This window comes from Neovison vison, chromosome X (assembly GCF_020171115.1).
Source record: "Neovison vison isolate M4711 chromosome X, ASM_NN_V1, whole genome shotgun sequence".
Lineage (NCBI taxonomy): Eukaryota > Metazoa > Chordata > Mammalia > Carnivora > Mustelidae > Neogale > Neogale vison.
In genome coordinates, this window is record NC_058105.1 from 102,836,731 (window position 1) to 102,856,042 (window position 19,312).

The window sequence follows — 19,312 nt, forward strand, 5'->3', positions numbered from 1 at the left end:
TGACATTTTCTGTGAGGCAAAACTATAAGCTTTGACCATAATGTCTCATAAAAACTTAAGTAGGTGCATATTGTGTTATGTCAGTCCAATGTTATGTGTTTATATTGCATTGTGCAGTATGTGCATATGCTTTACGCTGTAGTGAGGGTAATTTATTTCTCTGAAGTATTACAGAGTTCTCAAATGAGATTATAGATTCTTAACAGAGTGTATCTTCTCTCTTACTACCTTTAGTGCTCATGATAGTTACTTTTACATCCTGGTTGAGGAAGTAAATTTTTGTAGATAGACGGGCTTTATTGTGTTCTATTATAAGAATGTGCATTCCACATTTTTCCCAGTACCTTAAGAATGGAAACTGTTGTTTCAAAGCAAGTCAAGTAAAAACAAACAAAACAAAACAAAAAAATATATTCACTCCCACTCTTTTTTTTTTTAAAGATTTTATTTATTTATTTGAGAGAGAGAGACAGTGAGAGAGAGCATGAGCGAGAAGAAGGTCAGAGAGCGAAGCAGACTCCCCATGGAGCTGGGAGCCTGATGTGAGACTCGATCCCGGGACTCCAGGATCACGCCCTGAGCCGAAGGCAGTCGTCCAACCAACTGAGCCACCCAGGCGTCCCTCACTCCCACTCTTAAAGAAAAAAATAATCCCAAAGCATTAATCCCATCTTGGGTATGAATGATTTAACATTTAATATAGACTTGAGGAACAATCATCAAACTAGATTATTAAGACCTGCTGGGGCCATGACCCCACAAAGATGTGGGACATATGGAAGAAAATCTAGAAGGCTCAGTCCTGGAAATTAAGGAATTTTAGTGTATTTTTTTAAAAGATAGAAGCATGCATAATCACTATAGATTATGTTGTAGGGAAGAAGAAACTATAGAAATTCAAGAGATATTCTGAAATTGGGAGAATACAGTAATTTCTTTATATTGATCGTTGATACTAACATAATCAATATCACTGGTCAGTAAATGATACTTAGTAATTATTGTAAATTAGATTAAATTTTTTTAAACCGTGTGTCACAGCACAGAAAACCGTGAATGGGTGGTTGTCATGATAAAATATGTTCATCCCCTCAGCCCTTAAGACTGTCAAGTGGCTGGGCCAGCTGTGAGTGACCTTTTTCTTGATGCCTTGGAAGGTACCTGAGTAGGGTAGAGTCCAAGGAAATGTGCCAGGGCCACTTAGTTGTTGAAAAAAATATACAGCCTGCAACTGTTAAGAGTTTTACCCTTGAGGAGGTAAGCATGGCCAAGAATGTGCTATACCATCTGGATGCCTACTTCATTAGGAGTTAGAAAGCATTGTTCTACCCATTGTTGACAAGGCAACATAGCTTATAAGACATTAGTTGTTAAAACCTGGAACTCTTATAGATTCCCAGTCCTTGGTTCAAATAGAAACTCTACTACATATTTTGATAGAATTGATATTTTCTCCTCTAGTGGGTTGAAGATTAAATGTAGTAATTGGTGAATGCTGAGGAACATTAATGAAGTCACATTACTTGAGTCTTTCATGTTGACATCACATTATAAATGAGAAATAAAAAATCATTTTCTACTGCAACAGTTAATTAAAAGTGACAACAAATTGAAAAAAAAATGATTAAAGAAGAGGTAGTAAAATTGTCCCTTAAATTAGCAGCTGTGTTTTGCATCTTTATTATATATTTTTGTGTGCTAAACTTTTTTTGTTATTTTGTTATTTTATTTTTTAATTAACATATAATGTATTATTTGCCCCAGGGGTATAGGTCTGTGAATTGTCAGGCTTACACACTTCACAGTACTCACCATAGCACATACCCTCCCCAATGTCCATAATGCAACCACCCTCTCCATACATCCTCCCCCCAGCAACTTTCAGTTTGTTTTGTGAGATTAGGAGTCTTTTATGGTTTATCTCCCTCCCAATCCCATCTTGTTTCATTTTTTCCTTCCCTACCCACCAAACCCCCTTCTCTGCCTCTCAAATTCCTCATATCACGGAGATCATACCATAATTGTTTTTCTCTGATTGACTTACTTTGCTCAGCATAATACCCTCTAGTTCCATCCACATCATTGTAAATGGCAAGATTTCATTTCTTTTGATGGCTGCATAGTATTTCATCTTTATCCATTAATCTGTTGATGGGCATCTAGGTTCTTTACATAGTTTGGCTATTGTGGACATTGCTGCTATAACCATTCGGGTGCATATCCCCTTTGGATCACTACATTTCTATCTTTAGGGTAAATACCCAGAAATATGATTACTGGGTCATAGGGTAACTCTATTTTTAATTTTTTGAGGAACCTTCATGCTATTTTCCAGAGTGGCTGTACCAGCATGCATTCCCATGAATAGTGTAGGAGGGTTTCCTCTTCCCCACATCCTCACCAGCATCTGTCATTTCCTGACTTGTTAATTTCAGCCATTCTGACTGGTGTGAGGTGATATCTCATTGTTGTTTTGATCTGTATTTCCCTGATGCCGAGTGATGTGGAGCACTTTTTCATGTGTCTGTTGGCCATTTGGATGTCTTCTTTGCAGAAATGTCTGTTCATGTCCTCTGCCCATTTCTTGGTTGGATTATTTGTTCTTTGGGTGTTGAGTTTGATACGTTCTTTACAGATTTTGGATACTAGCCCTTTATCTGATATGTCATTTGCAAATACCTTCTCCCATTCTGTCAGTTGTCTTTTGGTTTTATTGACTATTTCCTTTGCTGGGCAGAAGTTTTTTATCTTGATGAAGTCCCAATAGTTCATTTTTGCCTTTGCTTCTCTTACCTTTGGTGATGTTTCTAGGAAGAAGTTGCTGCAGCTGAGGTCAAAGAGGTTGCTGCCTGTGTTTTCCTCAAGGATTTGGATGGATTCCTTTCCCACATTGAGGTCTTCCATTCACTTGGAGTCTATTTTTGTGTGTGGTGTAAGGAATTGGTCCGGTTTCATTTTTCTGCATGTGGCTATCCAATTTTCCCAATATCATTTTTTGAAGAGACTGTATTTTTTCCATTGGACATTCATTCCTGCTTTGTCAAAGATTAGTTGATCATAGAGTTGAGGGCCTAGTTCTCGGCTCTCTCTTCTGTTCCATTGATCTATGTGTCTGTTTTTGTGCCAGTACCATATTGTCTTGATGATGAAAGCTTTGTAATAGAGCTTGAAGTCTGGAATTGTGATGCCCTGCAACTTTGGCTTTCTTTTTCAACATTCCTTTGGGGATTCGAGGTCCTTTCTGATTGCATATAAATTTTAGGATTATTTGTCCCATTTCTTTGAAAAAAATTGATGGTATTTTGTTAGAGATTGTATTAAACATTTGGATTGCTTTAGATACCATAGGCATTTTCACAATATTTGTTCTTCCACTCCATGATCATGGAACATTTTTCCATTTCTTGTGTTTTCCTCAATTTCTTTCATGAGTACTCTATAGTTTTCTGAGTACAGATTCCTTGCCCCTTTGGTTAGGTTTATTCCTAGGTATCTTATCATTTTGGGTACAATTGTAAATGGGATGGACTCCTTAATTTCTCTTCCTTCTGTCTTGGTGGTGGTGTATAGAATTGCAAGTGGTTTTTGTGCATTGATTTTATATCCTGACACTTTACTGAATTCCTATACAAGTTCTAGTAGATTTGGAGTAAAGTCTTTTGGGCTTTCCACATAAATTATCATATCATCTTCAAAGAGTGAGACTTTGATTTCTTTTCCAATTTGGATGACTTTAATTTCTTTTTGTTGTCTGATTAGTGAGGCTAGGACTTCTAGTACTATGTTGAATAGCAGTGGTGATAATAGACATCCTTGCCCTGTTCCTGACCTCAGCAGAAAGGCTCTCAGATTTTCTCCATTGAGGATGATATTCTCTGTGGGTTTTTCATAGATGTCTTTGATGATATTAAGGTATGTGCTCTCTATCCCTACACTTTGAAGAGTTTTGATCAAGAAAGGATGCTGTACTTTGTCAAATGCTTTATCAGCATCTATTGAGAGTATCATATGGCTCTTGTTCATTCTTTTATTAATGTATTGTATCACATTGATTGATTTGTGGATGTTGAACCAACCTTGCAGCCCAAGAATAAATCCCACTTGGTGATGGTGAATAATCCTCTTAATGTATTGTTGGATCCTATTGACTAGTATTTTGTTGAGAATTTTCGCATTGGTGTTTATCAATGATATTGGTCTGTAATTCTCTTCTTTGATGGGGTCTTTGATTTTGGGATCAAGGTAATGCTGGCCTCATAAAATAAGTTTGGAAGTTTTCCTTCCATTTCTATTTTTTGGAACAGTTTCAGTAGAGTAGATATTAATTCTTTAAATGTTTGGTAGAATTCCCCTGGGAAGCCATTTGGACCTGGGCTCTTGTTTGTTTGGAGATTTTTGATGAATGCTTCAATCTCCTTAATGGGTCTGTTCAGGTTTTCTACTTCTTTCTGGTTCAATTTTGATAGTTTTTACACCTCTAGGAATGCATCTATTTCTTCCAGTTTGTCAAATTTCCTGGCATTTAGTTGTTCATAATATGTTCTTATAATTGTTTGTATTTATTTGGTGTTGGTTGTGGTCTTTCCTCTTTCATTCATGATTTTATTTCTATGAGTCCTTTCTCTTTTCTTTTTGATACATCTGGCCAGGGGTTTATCAATCTTATTAATTCATTCATAGAACCAGCTCCTAGTTTCGTTGATTTGTTCTACTATTTTTTTTAAGATTTTTTATTTATTTGACAGACAGAGATCACAAGTAGGCAGAGAGGCAGGCAGAGAGAGAGGAGTAAGCAGGCTCCCCGCAGAGCAGAGAGCCCGACGCGGGGCTCGATCCCAGGACGCTGGGATCATGACCTGAGCTGAAGGCAGAGGCTTTAACCCACTGAGCCACCCAGGCGCCCCTGTTCTACTATTTTTTTTGTTGTTGTTTCTATTTCATTGATTTCTGCTCTGACCTTTATGATTTCTCTTCTCCTGCTGGGTTTAGGCTTTCTCTGCTGTTCTTTCTTCAGCTCCTTTAGGTGTGGGGTTAAGTTGTATACCTGAGACCATTCTTGTTTCTTAGAAAAGGCTTGTATTGCTATATACTTTCCTCTCAGGACTGCCTTTGCTGCATCCCACAGATTTTGAACAGTTGTGTTTTCATTTTCATTTGCTTCCATGATTTTTTTTTCAATTCTTCTTTAATTTCCTGGTTGACCCTTTCCTTTTTTAGTAGGCTGCTCTTTAGCCTCCATGTGTTTGAGTTGTTTCCAACTTCCCTCTTGTGATTGAGTTCTAGCTTCAGACCATTGTGGTCTGAAAATATGCAGGGAATGATCCCAATATTTTGGTAACAGTTGAGACCTGATTTATGACCCAGGATGTGATCTATTCTGGTGGATGTTCCATGTGCACTAGAGAAGAATGTGTATTCTGTCGCTTTGGGATGGAATGTTATGAATATATCTGTGATATCTATCTGGTCCAGTGTGTCATTTAAGGCCTTAATTTCCTTGTTGATATTTTGCTTGGATGATCTATCCATTTCAATGTGGGGGGTGTTACAGACCCCTACTATTATTATATTATTGTCTATGTGTTTTGTTGATTTTGTTATTATTTGGTTTATATAATTGACTGCTCCCATGTGAGGGGCATAGATATTTAAAATTGTTAGATCTTCTTTTTGGACAGACCCTTTGATTGTGATATAGTGTCCTTCCTCATCTCTTATTATAGTCTTTAGCTTAATATCTAATTTATGTGATATAAGGATTGCTACTCCAGCTTTCTTTTAATGTTCATTAGCATGGTAAATTATTTTCCACCTCCTCACTTTAAATCTGGAGGTGTCTTTGCATCTAAAATGAGTTTCTTGCAGACAGCATATTGATGGGTTTTGGTTTTTTATCCATTCTGATACCCTGTGTCTTTTGATTTTGGCATTTAGCCTATTTACCTTCAGCGTAACTATAGAGAGATATGAATTTAGTGCCATTGTATTGCCTGTCAGGTGACTGTTAGTGTATATTGTCTCTGTTCCTTTCTGGTCTACTACTTTTAGGTTCTCTTTTTGCTTAAAGGACCCCTTTCAATATTTCCTATAGGGCTGGTTTCATGTTTGCAAGTTCTTTTAGTTTTTGTTTGTCCTGGAAGCTTTTTATCTCTCCTTCTATTTTCAGTGATAGCTTAGCTTCATGTAGTATTCTTGGCTGCATTCTTTTCTTATTTAGTTCTCTGAATATATCATGCCAGTGCTTTCTGTCCTGCCAGGTCTCTGTGGATAAGTCTGTTGCCGATCTAAAATTTTTACCATTGTATGTTACATACTTCTTTTCCTGGGCTGCTTTCAGGATTTTCTCTTTGTCACTAAGACTTTTAAGTTTTACTATTAGATGATGAGGTGTGGACCTATTTTTATTGATTTTGAGGGGGTTCTCTGTGCCTCCTGGATTTTGATGCTTGTTCCCTTTGCCATATTATGGAAATTCTCTATAATTTGCTCTAGTATACCTTCTGCCCCCCTCTCTATTTCTTCTCCTTCTATAATCCCAATTATTCCAATATTGTTTCATCTTATGGTATCACTTATCTCTCGAATTCTCCTTTCATGGTCCAGTAGATGTTTGTCTCTCTTTTGCTCAGTTACTTTATTCTCCATCATTTGGTCTTCTATATCACTAATTATCTCTGCTGCCTCATTTATCCTAGCAGTATAAGCCCTCATTTTTTATTGTACCTCATTAATAGCTTTTGTGATTCCATCTTGGTTAGATTTTAGTTCTTTTATTTCTCCAGAAAGGGCTTTTATTTCTCCAAAGTTTCTCTAATATTGTCCATTCCTTTTTCAAACCCAGCTAGAACCTTGGGAATCATCATTCTAAACTCTAGATCTGACATTTTACCAATATCCATATTGAGTAGGTCCATAGCCTTCAGTACTGCCTCTTTTTCTTTTTTTTTTTTTAATGGTGAGTTTTTTCATCTTGTCATTTATCCATATAAGAATATATTAATGAGAGAATGAAATACTAAAAGGGTGGCAACGGCCCCAGAAAAATATGTGTTAACCAAATCAGAAGAGACCCTAGATCATGGGGAGAAGAAAGGGTGTAAAAAGGGACGCCTGGGTGGCTCAGTTGGTTAAGCGGCTGCCTTCGGCTCAGGTCATGATCCCAGCGTCCTGGGATCGAGTCCCACATCGGGCTCCTTGCTTGGCGGGGAGCCTGCTTCTCCCTCTGCCTCTGCCTGCCACTCTGTCTGCCTATGCTTGCTCTCGCTTCTCTCTCTATAAAAAAGAAAAGAAAAGAAAAGAAAGGGTGTAAAAAGAAGTTCAAAAAAAGAAAGAAAGAAAGAAAAAAGAAAATATGTATATTAGACTGGTGAATAGAACAGAGCCACCCATTGATTTTGGGTGTATTTTGGTTTCTTAGATGAAACTACCTTCCAAAATTTTAAGGAAAGAAAAACTGATATATATATATAGATAGATAGATAGATAGATAGATAGATATAGATATAGATATCGATATCTATATATATATCAAAATAAGAGTAAACACAATGAAGGGATGGACTGTGACTGTAAAGATGAAAAATTTAAAAAAATCTAAAAAAGAAATTGATAAGGTAAATTGGTTGGAAAAAGAAAGAAAAAGAATGTGGAGAGAATTTTCTCAGGCTGGAAACTTTATCAAAGCCCTGTGCTAGATTTAGGGTATATTTTCATCTATTGGAAGAAATTGTATCCCAAAATTTTGTATAAGAAACAACCCTATATGTATACAAAAATAAAGTTAGATACAGTGAAGGATAAAATATGACTATAATAATGAAGGTTTAAAAAGATTTTTTAGAAAGGTACTGTCAAGATAAATTAGTTAAACTTTAAAAGAGGAAAAGTTAAAAATTTAGAATAAGAAAAATATAAAATTAAAAAATTAATTAACTTTGCAAGACTTAAGGATCATAGGGAGAAAGCCATGAATTCTGTGCTTTGCTTTCTCCTCCTCTGGAATTCCACTCTTCTTGATTGGTGAGCTTGGTCTTGGCTGGATGTTCTTGCTGACCTTTTGGGGGAGGGGCCTATTGCAGTGATTCTCAAAAATCTTTGCCTGAGGCAGAATTGCACTGCCCTTACTGGGCTGGGCTAAGTAATCCACTTGGGTTTACTCTCAGGAGATTTTGTTCCCTGAACACATTCTATAGAGCTCTGGAGGATGGGAATGAAAATGGTGGCCCCCCCCAATCTCCAGCCTGAAGGAGCCAAGAGATCGGGGCCCCATTCCTCAGTGCACGCGTGGAGAAAGGCGGTCAGTCACTCCTGTCTCCCTGGCCTCCAGCTGCACTCCAAACTCACCCGGCCTATGACAGAGTTTCTGTCTCTGGTGCACAGCCCCATTTGGAGTCTCCAAACCCAGCATACACCTGCCTCCATAGAAGGAAGTTGAGTCTCCCTGGATCTGCCATTTGTGGGGCCCCTGCTCAAAGAGCAGTGGTCCAGCTGTGCCATGGATCATGGTTTAAGGTAACCCCTAGCTAAAAGTTTACTCCTCAGCTCCATCTCCAAGGTCAGTTTCCCTGCTCTGATACCTGCGAGCTCTGCTGCACTCAGACACCCCTCGATTTTTCTGTGATCCCACGGGACCTGAGACCACACTGTCCCGCTCCACCCCCACTTAGCCTCTGGAGAGATGTCCCTCAGTGGAGCAGACTTCTAAAAGTTCTGATTTTGTACTCCTTGCTTGCTGGGAGCTGGCCCCACCCATCACGGCCTATCTTCCCCTCTCTTCATATTCACATCTCTGTACATCATGCCTTTCAGAAAGTGGTTGATTTTCTGTCTAGAATTGCTGCTCTTCCCTTCGATCTCCTGCTGGGTTTGTAGGTGTTTGGAATGGTTTGATAACTATCTCGCTGAATTCCTGCGACCTGATGTCATCACAGTCTGCTACTCTTCTGCCATCTTGACTCCTCTCTGCATGATAAGCTTTTACTTGCCAATAAATTTAATTTTTATTGTTAAGAATTCACCAATTTAAAAATATGTGAGAGATACCACATCTTTACAACTATTTATAGCTCTCATCAAATAGAAATAATTGTTTTTCTAAAATCAGAAGAGTATTGTCTGATTTAGATAGGGCTAACTCCCATTCTTGCTTTGGTAAGTAAATACAAATATATGTTATATTTTATTTAACCTTTGTTAACATAATGTATCCCCAATGTTGATGATTTTTATTTTTATTTTTTTTAAAGATTTTATTTATTTATTTGATGGACAGAGATCACAAGTAGGTAGAGAGGCAGGCAGAGAGAGAAGAGGAAGCAGGCTCCCTGCCAAGCAGAGAGCCCGATGTGGGGCTCGATCCCAGGACCCTGGGACCATGACCTGAGCCGAAGGCAGAGGCTTTAACCCACTGAGCCACCCAGGTGCCCCTGTTGATGATTGTTTAAAAATCCTGAATGTTATGTAAATGGATGAAAGTAAACCTGATTTCTTTTTGGGAAACCAGAAAATTGGTCACACTTTAACATTTTGAAAGATGATCCCTGTTTTTCTTAAACACTGGTAATACATAGAAGATGAGGATTAGTGCAAAACAATATACCTCTTCTATCAAGAAATCAACTTCTTAAATAAAAGTGGTTCTAAAAATAAATTTAACAAAATCTATAAAAACACATTATTCAAAATCTGACTTGTTTTTAAATCATCCCCCTAGTATGTTGAGTAGAAATTTTACACATGTAGGTAACTATACATTCCTAAAACACTCAGTCTGAATATAGTTCTCATTTATATGGCATTTAACTTTCCACTTAGGAGAATAGTAGTAACAGTGAGGATGTGAGGTAATTTAATACAACATTTACAGTTATTCCCTACAGTGAATACTTCATCTTTGTTGCCTTACTTGAGCTTCACATCTACTTAAGATTTTATTTATTCATTTGTCAGGGAAAGAGCATGAGCAGGGAGAGCAGCAGGCAGAGGAAGAAGGGGACTCCCTGCTGAGTAGGAAGCCCAATATGGAGCTCCATCCCAGGACCCTGGGATCATGACCTGAGACAAAGGCAAATGGCTTAACCAACTGAGCCACCCAGGTGTCCTTCACAAGTACCTCTTGAGGAAAGTTACCGCTATTTTCCAAGTTTGTGGATTAGGAAACTGAATGGTAGAGAGATGAAGTAATCAAGCTAAAACAGCCAGCAAGAGCTGGAGATAAGTTGTGAGCTTATATGTGCTATTGACCACTAGGACATATTGCTTTTAAATACTCTTTCTAAAAAAAAAAAACCTCTAATACAAACAAACAAACAACAACATAAAACTTGAGAACCAGAGGGGAAACTAGAAAAGTGAATTAAAATAACCACGGATGTGGAAGACCTGACATGTGAGTATAGTACTTTAATAAAGAACTTGGCATTCTGGTAGCCAGTAGCTGAAATCTAACAGATGCTGAACTTGTCTAAAATTACTGAGACCAAAAATGAATTTATCTTGTCCACCTGATGCAAAACTAAGATATTTTTTCAGCTTGAAAGAGTGATGAAAATACTCCCTAACCTAGATATGTGTTGCAACACAGTTTTTCATCCTTGATGAGTAGATGAGAAAAAACATTTCAAGTGTTATGTCAATCAAGTGCAAGCATGTTTTTTCTAAATGTTCTGCTGTGCTGATGTGTTAAATAAGATAGATAAATATCATTTATTTTGTGTTTGTAATAAGTACGGTATTTGAATATGTGGGATACATTAATACATTAAAAATAAACATTGGTCAATTTGGCATTGTATTATTGTAGGGAATGCCACATCAGATAAATGTTGGTGTTTATTATGAATAATATAATTGATATAAAAGACTGGACTTGGATTAATCAAAGGTAGTGCAAGTTTTTATTCTCAGTGCAATCTTTTACATCCTTATTTTAAAAAGAAAAGAAAACTAGTCTTAAGGTGATTGTCACTTAATAGCTCATACAAAGAAGATGAGTATTTTGGTATTTTTTAGTCATGAAGAACTTGAATATCAATTGATATTTAAGATCATAATAGCGTAAAAATGCTGCCCCCATTCCCTTGGTAGCACTCCCTTTATATCCTTTCTTTCAAACATTTGTTACATAGACCTATATAAAACATTTGGGATTTATTCATAGTTGATGTACAGGTGTAACATTGCTATTAATGGCAATCAAGACAGGGATATTCCCTCTTGTCAAATCCACAGAGAAAACCTAAATTGCTCTGAGACTATAAGCGACCATATATAAATTTTATATTTGCTGGATATGGTAACATAAAAGTAAATAAAAGGGGAAAAAAGCCTAATTTCCATTCCCTTGAAACAAATAGACTGAATTTTTAGCATTTATGATGAAACTTAGGGGTATATTTTTCTCTGTTTTGGACTACTGCTTTCCTTCTTTTAATAAAAAAATATATTTTTAATAAAGGTCTGGTTTTTTTTCTTTTTTTTTTAAGAAGTCAAGCAGAGAGAGTCAATTATCATATGGTTTCACTTATTTGTGGAGCATAACAAATAGCATGGAGGACAAGGGGCGTTAGAGAGGAGAAGGGAATTTGGGTAAATGGGAAGGGGAGGTGAACCATGAGAGACTATGGACTCTGAAAAGTAATCTGAGGGGTTTGAAGTGGCGGGGGGGTGGGAGGTTGGGGTACCAGGTGGTGGGTACTATAGAGGGCACGGCTTGCATGGAGCACTGGGTATGGTGAAAAAATAATGAATACTGTTTTTCTGAACATAAATAAATTGGAAAAAAATAAAAATATATATTTTTTAAAAATAATAAAAAAAAATTATTCTTCACTTACCCAGGTTTCTGTATCCAAGTAGTAATAGTCTTCCATCAGTCACTGCTCTTTCTTATAGGACTGACACACAATCTCTACTTTGACCAAGTTTCCAATCTATTCAAAAAGAGAATATTTATATGCAAATATTATATATTTATAAACATTCTCAAAAAGAGAATATTTATATGCAAACTCACACAGGTAGGAGTATGAGGAGTATCAACAGATCAGGTATAGTCACAATAACTGTGACTTAAGACTAACACTTAATAAGGTGTTAAAAGGAAACCAAATTTAACCAAATAATAACACTTAATAAGGTGTTAAAAGGAAACCAAATTTCAGAAGTAAAGAGGAACCACTGATTTTCCTATTTTCAGCATATTCTTCTTTTTATTTTTTCAATTTTTTAAAATCTTAATTCAATTAATTAACATATAAGGTATAATTGGTTTCAGAGGTAGAAGTCAATGATACATCAGTCTTATATAATACCCAGTGCTCACAAGATCAGATACCCTCCTTAATGTCCATCACCCAGTTACCTCATCCCCACCCCCCACACCCCCCACCTTCCTCCCCTGCAGCAACCCTTTTGTTACCTATGGTTAAGAGTCTCTTATGGTTTGTCTTCCTCTCTGTTTTGTTTTATTTTTTCCTCTCTTCCCCTATTATCCTCTGTTCTGTTTCTTAAATTCCACATATCAGTGAGATCATATGATAATTGTCTTTCTCTGATTAACTTGGTTATGGTTAGGCTAGCGTAATACCCTAGCCTAACCATAATAACACCAGTCCATTCACATCATTGCAAATGGTAAAATTTCTTTTTTTTTGGTTGGTGATATTCTCCTTTTTAAAATGACAGCAGATGGCAGGTGGAACACTTGCTTTCTAAAATTCTTGACTTCACCATTCTTTTGTGCTACCTATATCACCAGAAAGACGTATCTGGTGGTAACCAATTCTACCATCTTTTGACAACACAGAATCCTATAAATGAGAAATGCTGAGTGTGGTTAAAAGAGTGGACATTGATGAAAACATCTTTCTGTCTCCATTCTCATGTTTCCTGAGCTTAATCTGCATTTTTTAAGATATGAAACCTATATACTAGCATCATTTTGACTTAAAATTTTTCTTAGAAAATATCTTCCAGTTATAAAAATGGCTCATGTAACCTTTTTATTATTATTTTTTGTTTTTTAAATTTTTTAAAACATATAATGTGTTATTTGCCCCAGGGGTACAGGTCTGTGAATTGTCAGGCTTACACACTTTGCAGCATTCACCATAGCACATACCCTCCCCAAAGTACATAACCCAACCATTCTCTCAACACCTCCCCACCCCCCAGAAACCCTCAGTTTGTTTTGTGAGATTAAGAGTCTCTTATGGTTTGTCTCCCTCCCGATCCCATCATGTTTCATTTTTTCCTTCCCTACCCCCCAAACCTCCCACTCTGCCTCTCAAATTTCTCATATCAGGGAGATCATATAATTGTCTTTCTCTGACTGACTTATTTTGTTCAGCATAATGCTCTCTAGTTCCATTCGCATCACTGAAAATGGCAAGATTTCATTTCTTTTGATGTCTGCATAATATTCCATTTTGTGTGTATGTATGTGTGTGTGTGTATATATATATATATATATATATATATATATATATCACACCTTCTTTATCCATTCATCTGTTGATGGACATCTAGGTTCTTTCCATAGTTTGGCTGTTAAAAAATGCCTTACCTAACCTTTCAAGTTCTCCTTATCCACTAATGCTTTGGCACCCATGACTTCTTTTAAATGGCACACTTCTGAGAAGTTCCCTTCCCATCTCCATCACAATTTTTACTTGTGATAGAAATGTATTATTCCTTTAAGTCACATTTTTTGTACTTTCATAGTGCATTATATCTCCATTACTAATTTGTTTGTTGCATGAAAATAGGATTATGCTTAAATGTCATCACACCCACTGTATACCAGATTTCTTAGAACATAAGGCTTAATCAATAAACATTTGTTGAATGAACAAGTATTCCCAGGATGTTATAATTGAGGTCTACTCTTAAGGAAATATTTATTTCATTTTTAAAAGTGTTTCACACAATATGTGAAGCAAAGAGGGGAATAGTATGATGAATAGGTCATACCCACAAGGAACTTTCTCACGAATTTAAATCACTATGGAAAGTATTGCTGACCTATGGAAGTCTGTTTTAATTTTGCTAATAAAATGATGTAATAACAAGTTATCATCTTGAATTATTTTCTTTTTTTATTTATTATTTTCTTAACAATTAGAAATTATTAGCAGTATTATAGCTAGCATTTTCCTCCTAAGCTACCCCTTTCTCATTCTCTTAGCCCTTCCTCAAAACAGTGTGAACTTGAACTTTTATTCTTCCCAGAGTTTTCATATCCCTTAAACTATGTAATGCTTCCCCACAACATGAGACTGGGTACCTAATCGGCACTTAATAGTTAAATGTCTCCCACAAATAACAGATGCTGCCAACAAGATCTTGGCAAACCCCAGATTCTGTCAGTTTGTGGTTGAAATCCCTGACAGAGGCCCAAAGTGCTGATTATCTGTATTGTTGCCTAAAAAGAGAGCAACGTGCTTTAGGTCCCAGTCATGCATGTGGCAGAACTGGCATTCCTTTTTTGATGTAAGGTATCTGTCACATATTACTGGTCAGATGTAGACCTGCTCTATTTCCCTGTGGAGGCGAACCATAGGGGATCTGTGGGGGAAGTAATTGCTTGATTGATGAATCACAGAAAAAGTCAGTTAGGCCCTAGGCACTGCTAAATGTGGTCCAGGTGATTTCAGACCTTGGCATTCTAAAGAAGTGTAGGATGTTTGCTGCTGGTGGTTTGATTTAGCAGTAATACTGCCTTCTACTCAGTGTCACTACCTTATTGAATCACCAAGTAAGACGTTTTCCTCCATCTGATTTTTACGTAAGGTGTTGTAATACCTGTAGGCTGCTGTAACGAGTACCATATACTAGGTGAGTTAGAAACAACAAACTTATTTCTCATAATTCCATAGGCTGAGAAGTGTTAGATCAGAGTGCCATCAAATTCAATGTCTTATGAGGACCTGATTACTGTTCCAAAGAGGGGCTGCCATCTCATTGTGTTCTCATATGGAGGAAGAGGCAGGGGGGAGTTCCCTGGGTTCTCTTTTACAAAGGCATTAATCCCATTCATGAGGGCTCCACCATCATGATCTCATTATCTCCCAAAGCCCCCACCTCCAAACACCATAACATTGAGGATTAGGTTTCAATCTTTGAATTGTGGGTAGACCCATTAATTCTGTAGCATAAGGGCATGTCCCAGCTTTGTCCCTCTGTATTTATTGCTTCACTTTTCTCATCAAAGCATGTAGAATTTGATCATCTATATACCCTACTGGTTACCTGCCATAAGGGTTTGTATACAAAAGACCATCAGTCTCCTTTCCACTATTTAACTTGCAGTTGGAATTTGACATACAACTGTTCTGAGACCAGATCAGTCTTGTTTTCCCTTACATATTGCAGTGCACCCATGAGGTATGATTTTCTGAGTGGTTTAGATCACTGTTCAGACTAACTCATTTCTCTTTAATCAGTTCAAGTTCAATTTAAATTTGATAGCCTTGCTAATATTTAAATATTAGAGTTTACTTTTCCTACCCGTAATATTGCAGATAGGTTACAATACAACTTCTTACAAGTTTTGGAGAAAATTTATCTTACCAGCTATTGAGGTTTTATTCTAGTCCCTTCTGAGAGTTGTTTGACTGTTTTTCTTAAGATAAAGCCTACTTTTTAGTTATGTTGGTTCCATAGTCCCTTTTTCAAATTATAGGGATTATTAGAAAAATCCTTAAAGAACAGAAAACCATGAAACAGTGATAAACAGTGATTATCACTGGGACTTATGGATAGGGACAAAAGGAACAAGAGGGAATAAGAAGATGGAGGAACTTTATGTAATTTACATTTTACTGTTTAAAATTTTACATTGAGTGTATATAAGCTTCTGAAATGAAAAATCCATATTAACAATATTGAAAATGTTCATTAACTCCACCTCATTCATCTGTTCCTTCATTCACCTAATACCTATTATATACTTAGTAATTTCTTGGTCTGTTGAATGAAAGGAATAATAAAATATAATCTCTATTTTTCATGTATTTAACAGTCCAGAGAGCAAATGTACAGACATAACAATAATTCATTACTGTGTCATAAAATTTGATAATCATTACACTATAGTGTTTAATAATGTGGGCTGTGTTATAATACTATATAGATTTGAATCCCGACTTGATTATTTACTAGTTGTGTATCTGGAGTGTTATTTAAACCCTATGTGCCCCATTGGCACCATCTGTAAAATAGAAATATTTAAAGCACCTTCCTCACTGTGTTGAAGAAATTAAATGGATTAATATCTTAGAAAGGTATTTGGCAGAGAGTAAATAATAATTATTAGGGAGTGCCTGGGTGGCTCAGTGAGTTAAGCATTTGACTCTTGGTTTTAGCTCAAGTCTTGATCTCAGAGTCTTGGGATCAAGGCCTGTGTTGGGCTCTTTGCTCAGGGGAGTGTCTGCTGGATGTTCTCTTTCCCTCTGCTCCTCCACCCACTTACACATTCTTTCTCTAAAATAAATAAATAAATCTTTTTAAAAAGTATTGTTAGGTATTAACCCTGGAAGAATAAACATAGGTCATCTGAATCTTTTTTTTTTTTTTTTGAAAGAGGGAATTAGGGAAGATGCCCTTAGAGATGATATGCAAGTTTGAATGCTGAAGACTGTTTAGGAACTTTCTAGGTGAAGAGACACTAATATTCTTCTGGACTTGTGAACGAGAATCCAGACTGCTAAAATGTTTCATTGGATTTTCTCAGTGTTTTAAGTTGCTAAATATTATCTTCAAGTAGTTATCATATTTCACATAAAAATCACATCCTGATAAGTCAGAACTGTTAAACCTGTACCCAGATAGCAGCAGTTTGTTGGAGCAATAGGACAGCTGCATAAAGTCCTTAGGTGGGGTCTTTACTCTCCATTTCACCAGCACACCTGTGGCCTCCTGACACTGGGGACTTGGATAAAACATGCCTATGCTATTGTTTTTCTTTCATGTTGTCTCCTCTACACACACCCTGAAACATTTTAGTTGTTGACCTGTGATGAAAGGGCTCCTACAGGGAATAGCTGAAGTAGATGATAAAGAGCAAAGCCAAGGTCAAAATAATAAAGGGCCTACTCTTTATGATTGGAGAAATTGGTATTATATCCTGAAAGCTTCAGGGAGCCACTGCTGCTTATAACAAGGGGAATTAAATGATGAAAGGACCTCTTTGTAAAGACCATACTGGCATCACGTGGGGAGATAAATTTTTTAAATGCTGAGTTTGAAAGGCCCATGAGAATTATAGAAGCTAAGGTCTTTATGTGAGTCCTGTGGCATAGACACAACATCAATAGCTGAAGCCCTAGAATTGATGATGTTACCAAGATGGGGAAGAGGAGAGGCTTGGGCTTGAAAAGACAGAAGTATCCACAATAATCAGAGGAAGATACAGAGAATCTACAGAACACAAACAGAAGTACTTTAAGACGGGAAAACACATTCTGGTTTTGTTTCAGCAAAAAATATAGATGGTTTATATACGAGAGAATACACCTATTTTATTTTATTTTTTACCTCTTAAGTTTCTATTTTTTTAAAAGATTTTATTTATTTGACAGAGATCACAAGTAGGCAGAGAGACAGACAGAGAGAGAGAGGAAGGGAAGCAGGCTCCCTGCTGAGCAGAGAGCCCAATGCGGGGCTCGATCCCAGGACCCTGAGATCACAACCTGAGTCAAAGGCAGAGGCTTTAACCCACTGAGCCACCCAGGCACCCCAAGTTTCTATTTTAATTCCAGTTCACATACAGGGGACATTAGTTTCAGATTACAATATAGTGATTCAATGCTTCCATACATCGCCTTGTGCTTTTCATGACAAGTGTACTCCTTAATCCCCAAAACTTTTCACCCATCCCCCCATTCACTTCCCCTCTGGTAACCATCAGTTTCTTCTCTAGACTTCGGTATGTTTCTTGGCTTGTCTCTTTTATTTTTTCTATTTGCTTGTTTGTTTTCTTAAATTCCACATATGAGTCAAATCTTATGGTATTTGTCTTTCTCTAACTTAAGAATCTACCCATTTTAAGTGTTCAATTTGATGAATTTTAGTAATTGGCTGTAGACTACAACCACCACCACAATTTAAATGTAGAATATTTTCATCACACTAAAATTCTTCCTTTTGTATTTTTTTTATTTTTTATTTATTTTCAGCATAACAGTATTCATTATTTTTGCACCACACCCAGTGCTCCATGCAATCCATGCACTCTATAATACCCACCACCTGGTACCCCGACCTCCCACCCCCCACCACTTAAAACCCCTCAGATTGTTTTTCAGAGTCCATAGTCTCTCATGGTTCACCTCCCCTTCCAATTTCTCCCAACTCCCTTCTCCTCTCTAACTCCCCATGTCCTCCATGCTATTTGTTATGCTCCACAAATAACTGAAACCATATGATAATTGACTCTCTCTGCTTGACTGATTTCACTCAGCATAATCTCTTCCAGTCCCATCCATGTTGCTACAAAAGTTGGGTATTCATCCTTTCTGATGGAGGCATAATACTCCATAGTGTATATGGACCACATCTTCCTTATCCATTCATCCGTTGAAGGGCATCTTGGTTCTTTCCATAGTTTGGCAACCGTGGCCATTGCTGCTATAAACATTGGGGTACAGATGGCCCTTCTTTTCACGACATCTGTATCTTTGGGGTAAATACCTAGGCGTGCAATTGCAGGGTCATAGGGAAGCTCTATTTTTAATTTCTTGAGGAATCTCCACACTGTTCTTCAAAGAGGCTGCACCAACTTGAATTCCCACCAACAGTGTAAGAGGGTTCCCCTTTCTCCACATCCTCTCCAACACATGTTGTTTCCTGTTTTGTTAATTTTGGCCATTCTAACTGGTGTAAGGTGATATCTCAAAAAGATGGAAGACCATTCCATGCTCTTGGATCGGAAGAATAAACATTGTTAAAATGTCTATATTGCCTAGAGAAATCTATACTTTTAATGCCATTCCGATCAAAATTCCACTGGTATTCTTCAAAGAGCTGGAGCAAATAATCCAAAAATTTGTATGGAATCAGAAGAGACCCCGAATCACTAAGGAAATGTTGAAAAACAAAAATAAAACTGGGGGCATCACGTTACCTGATTTCAAGCTTTATTACAAAGCTGTGATCACCAAGACAGCATGGTACTGGCATAAAAACAGACACATAGACCAGTGGAACAGAGTAGAGAGCCCAGATATGGACCCTCAACTCTATGGTCAATTAATCTTCGACAAAACAGGAAAAAATATACATTGGAAAAAAGACAGTCTCTTCAATAAATGGT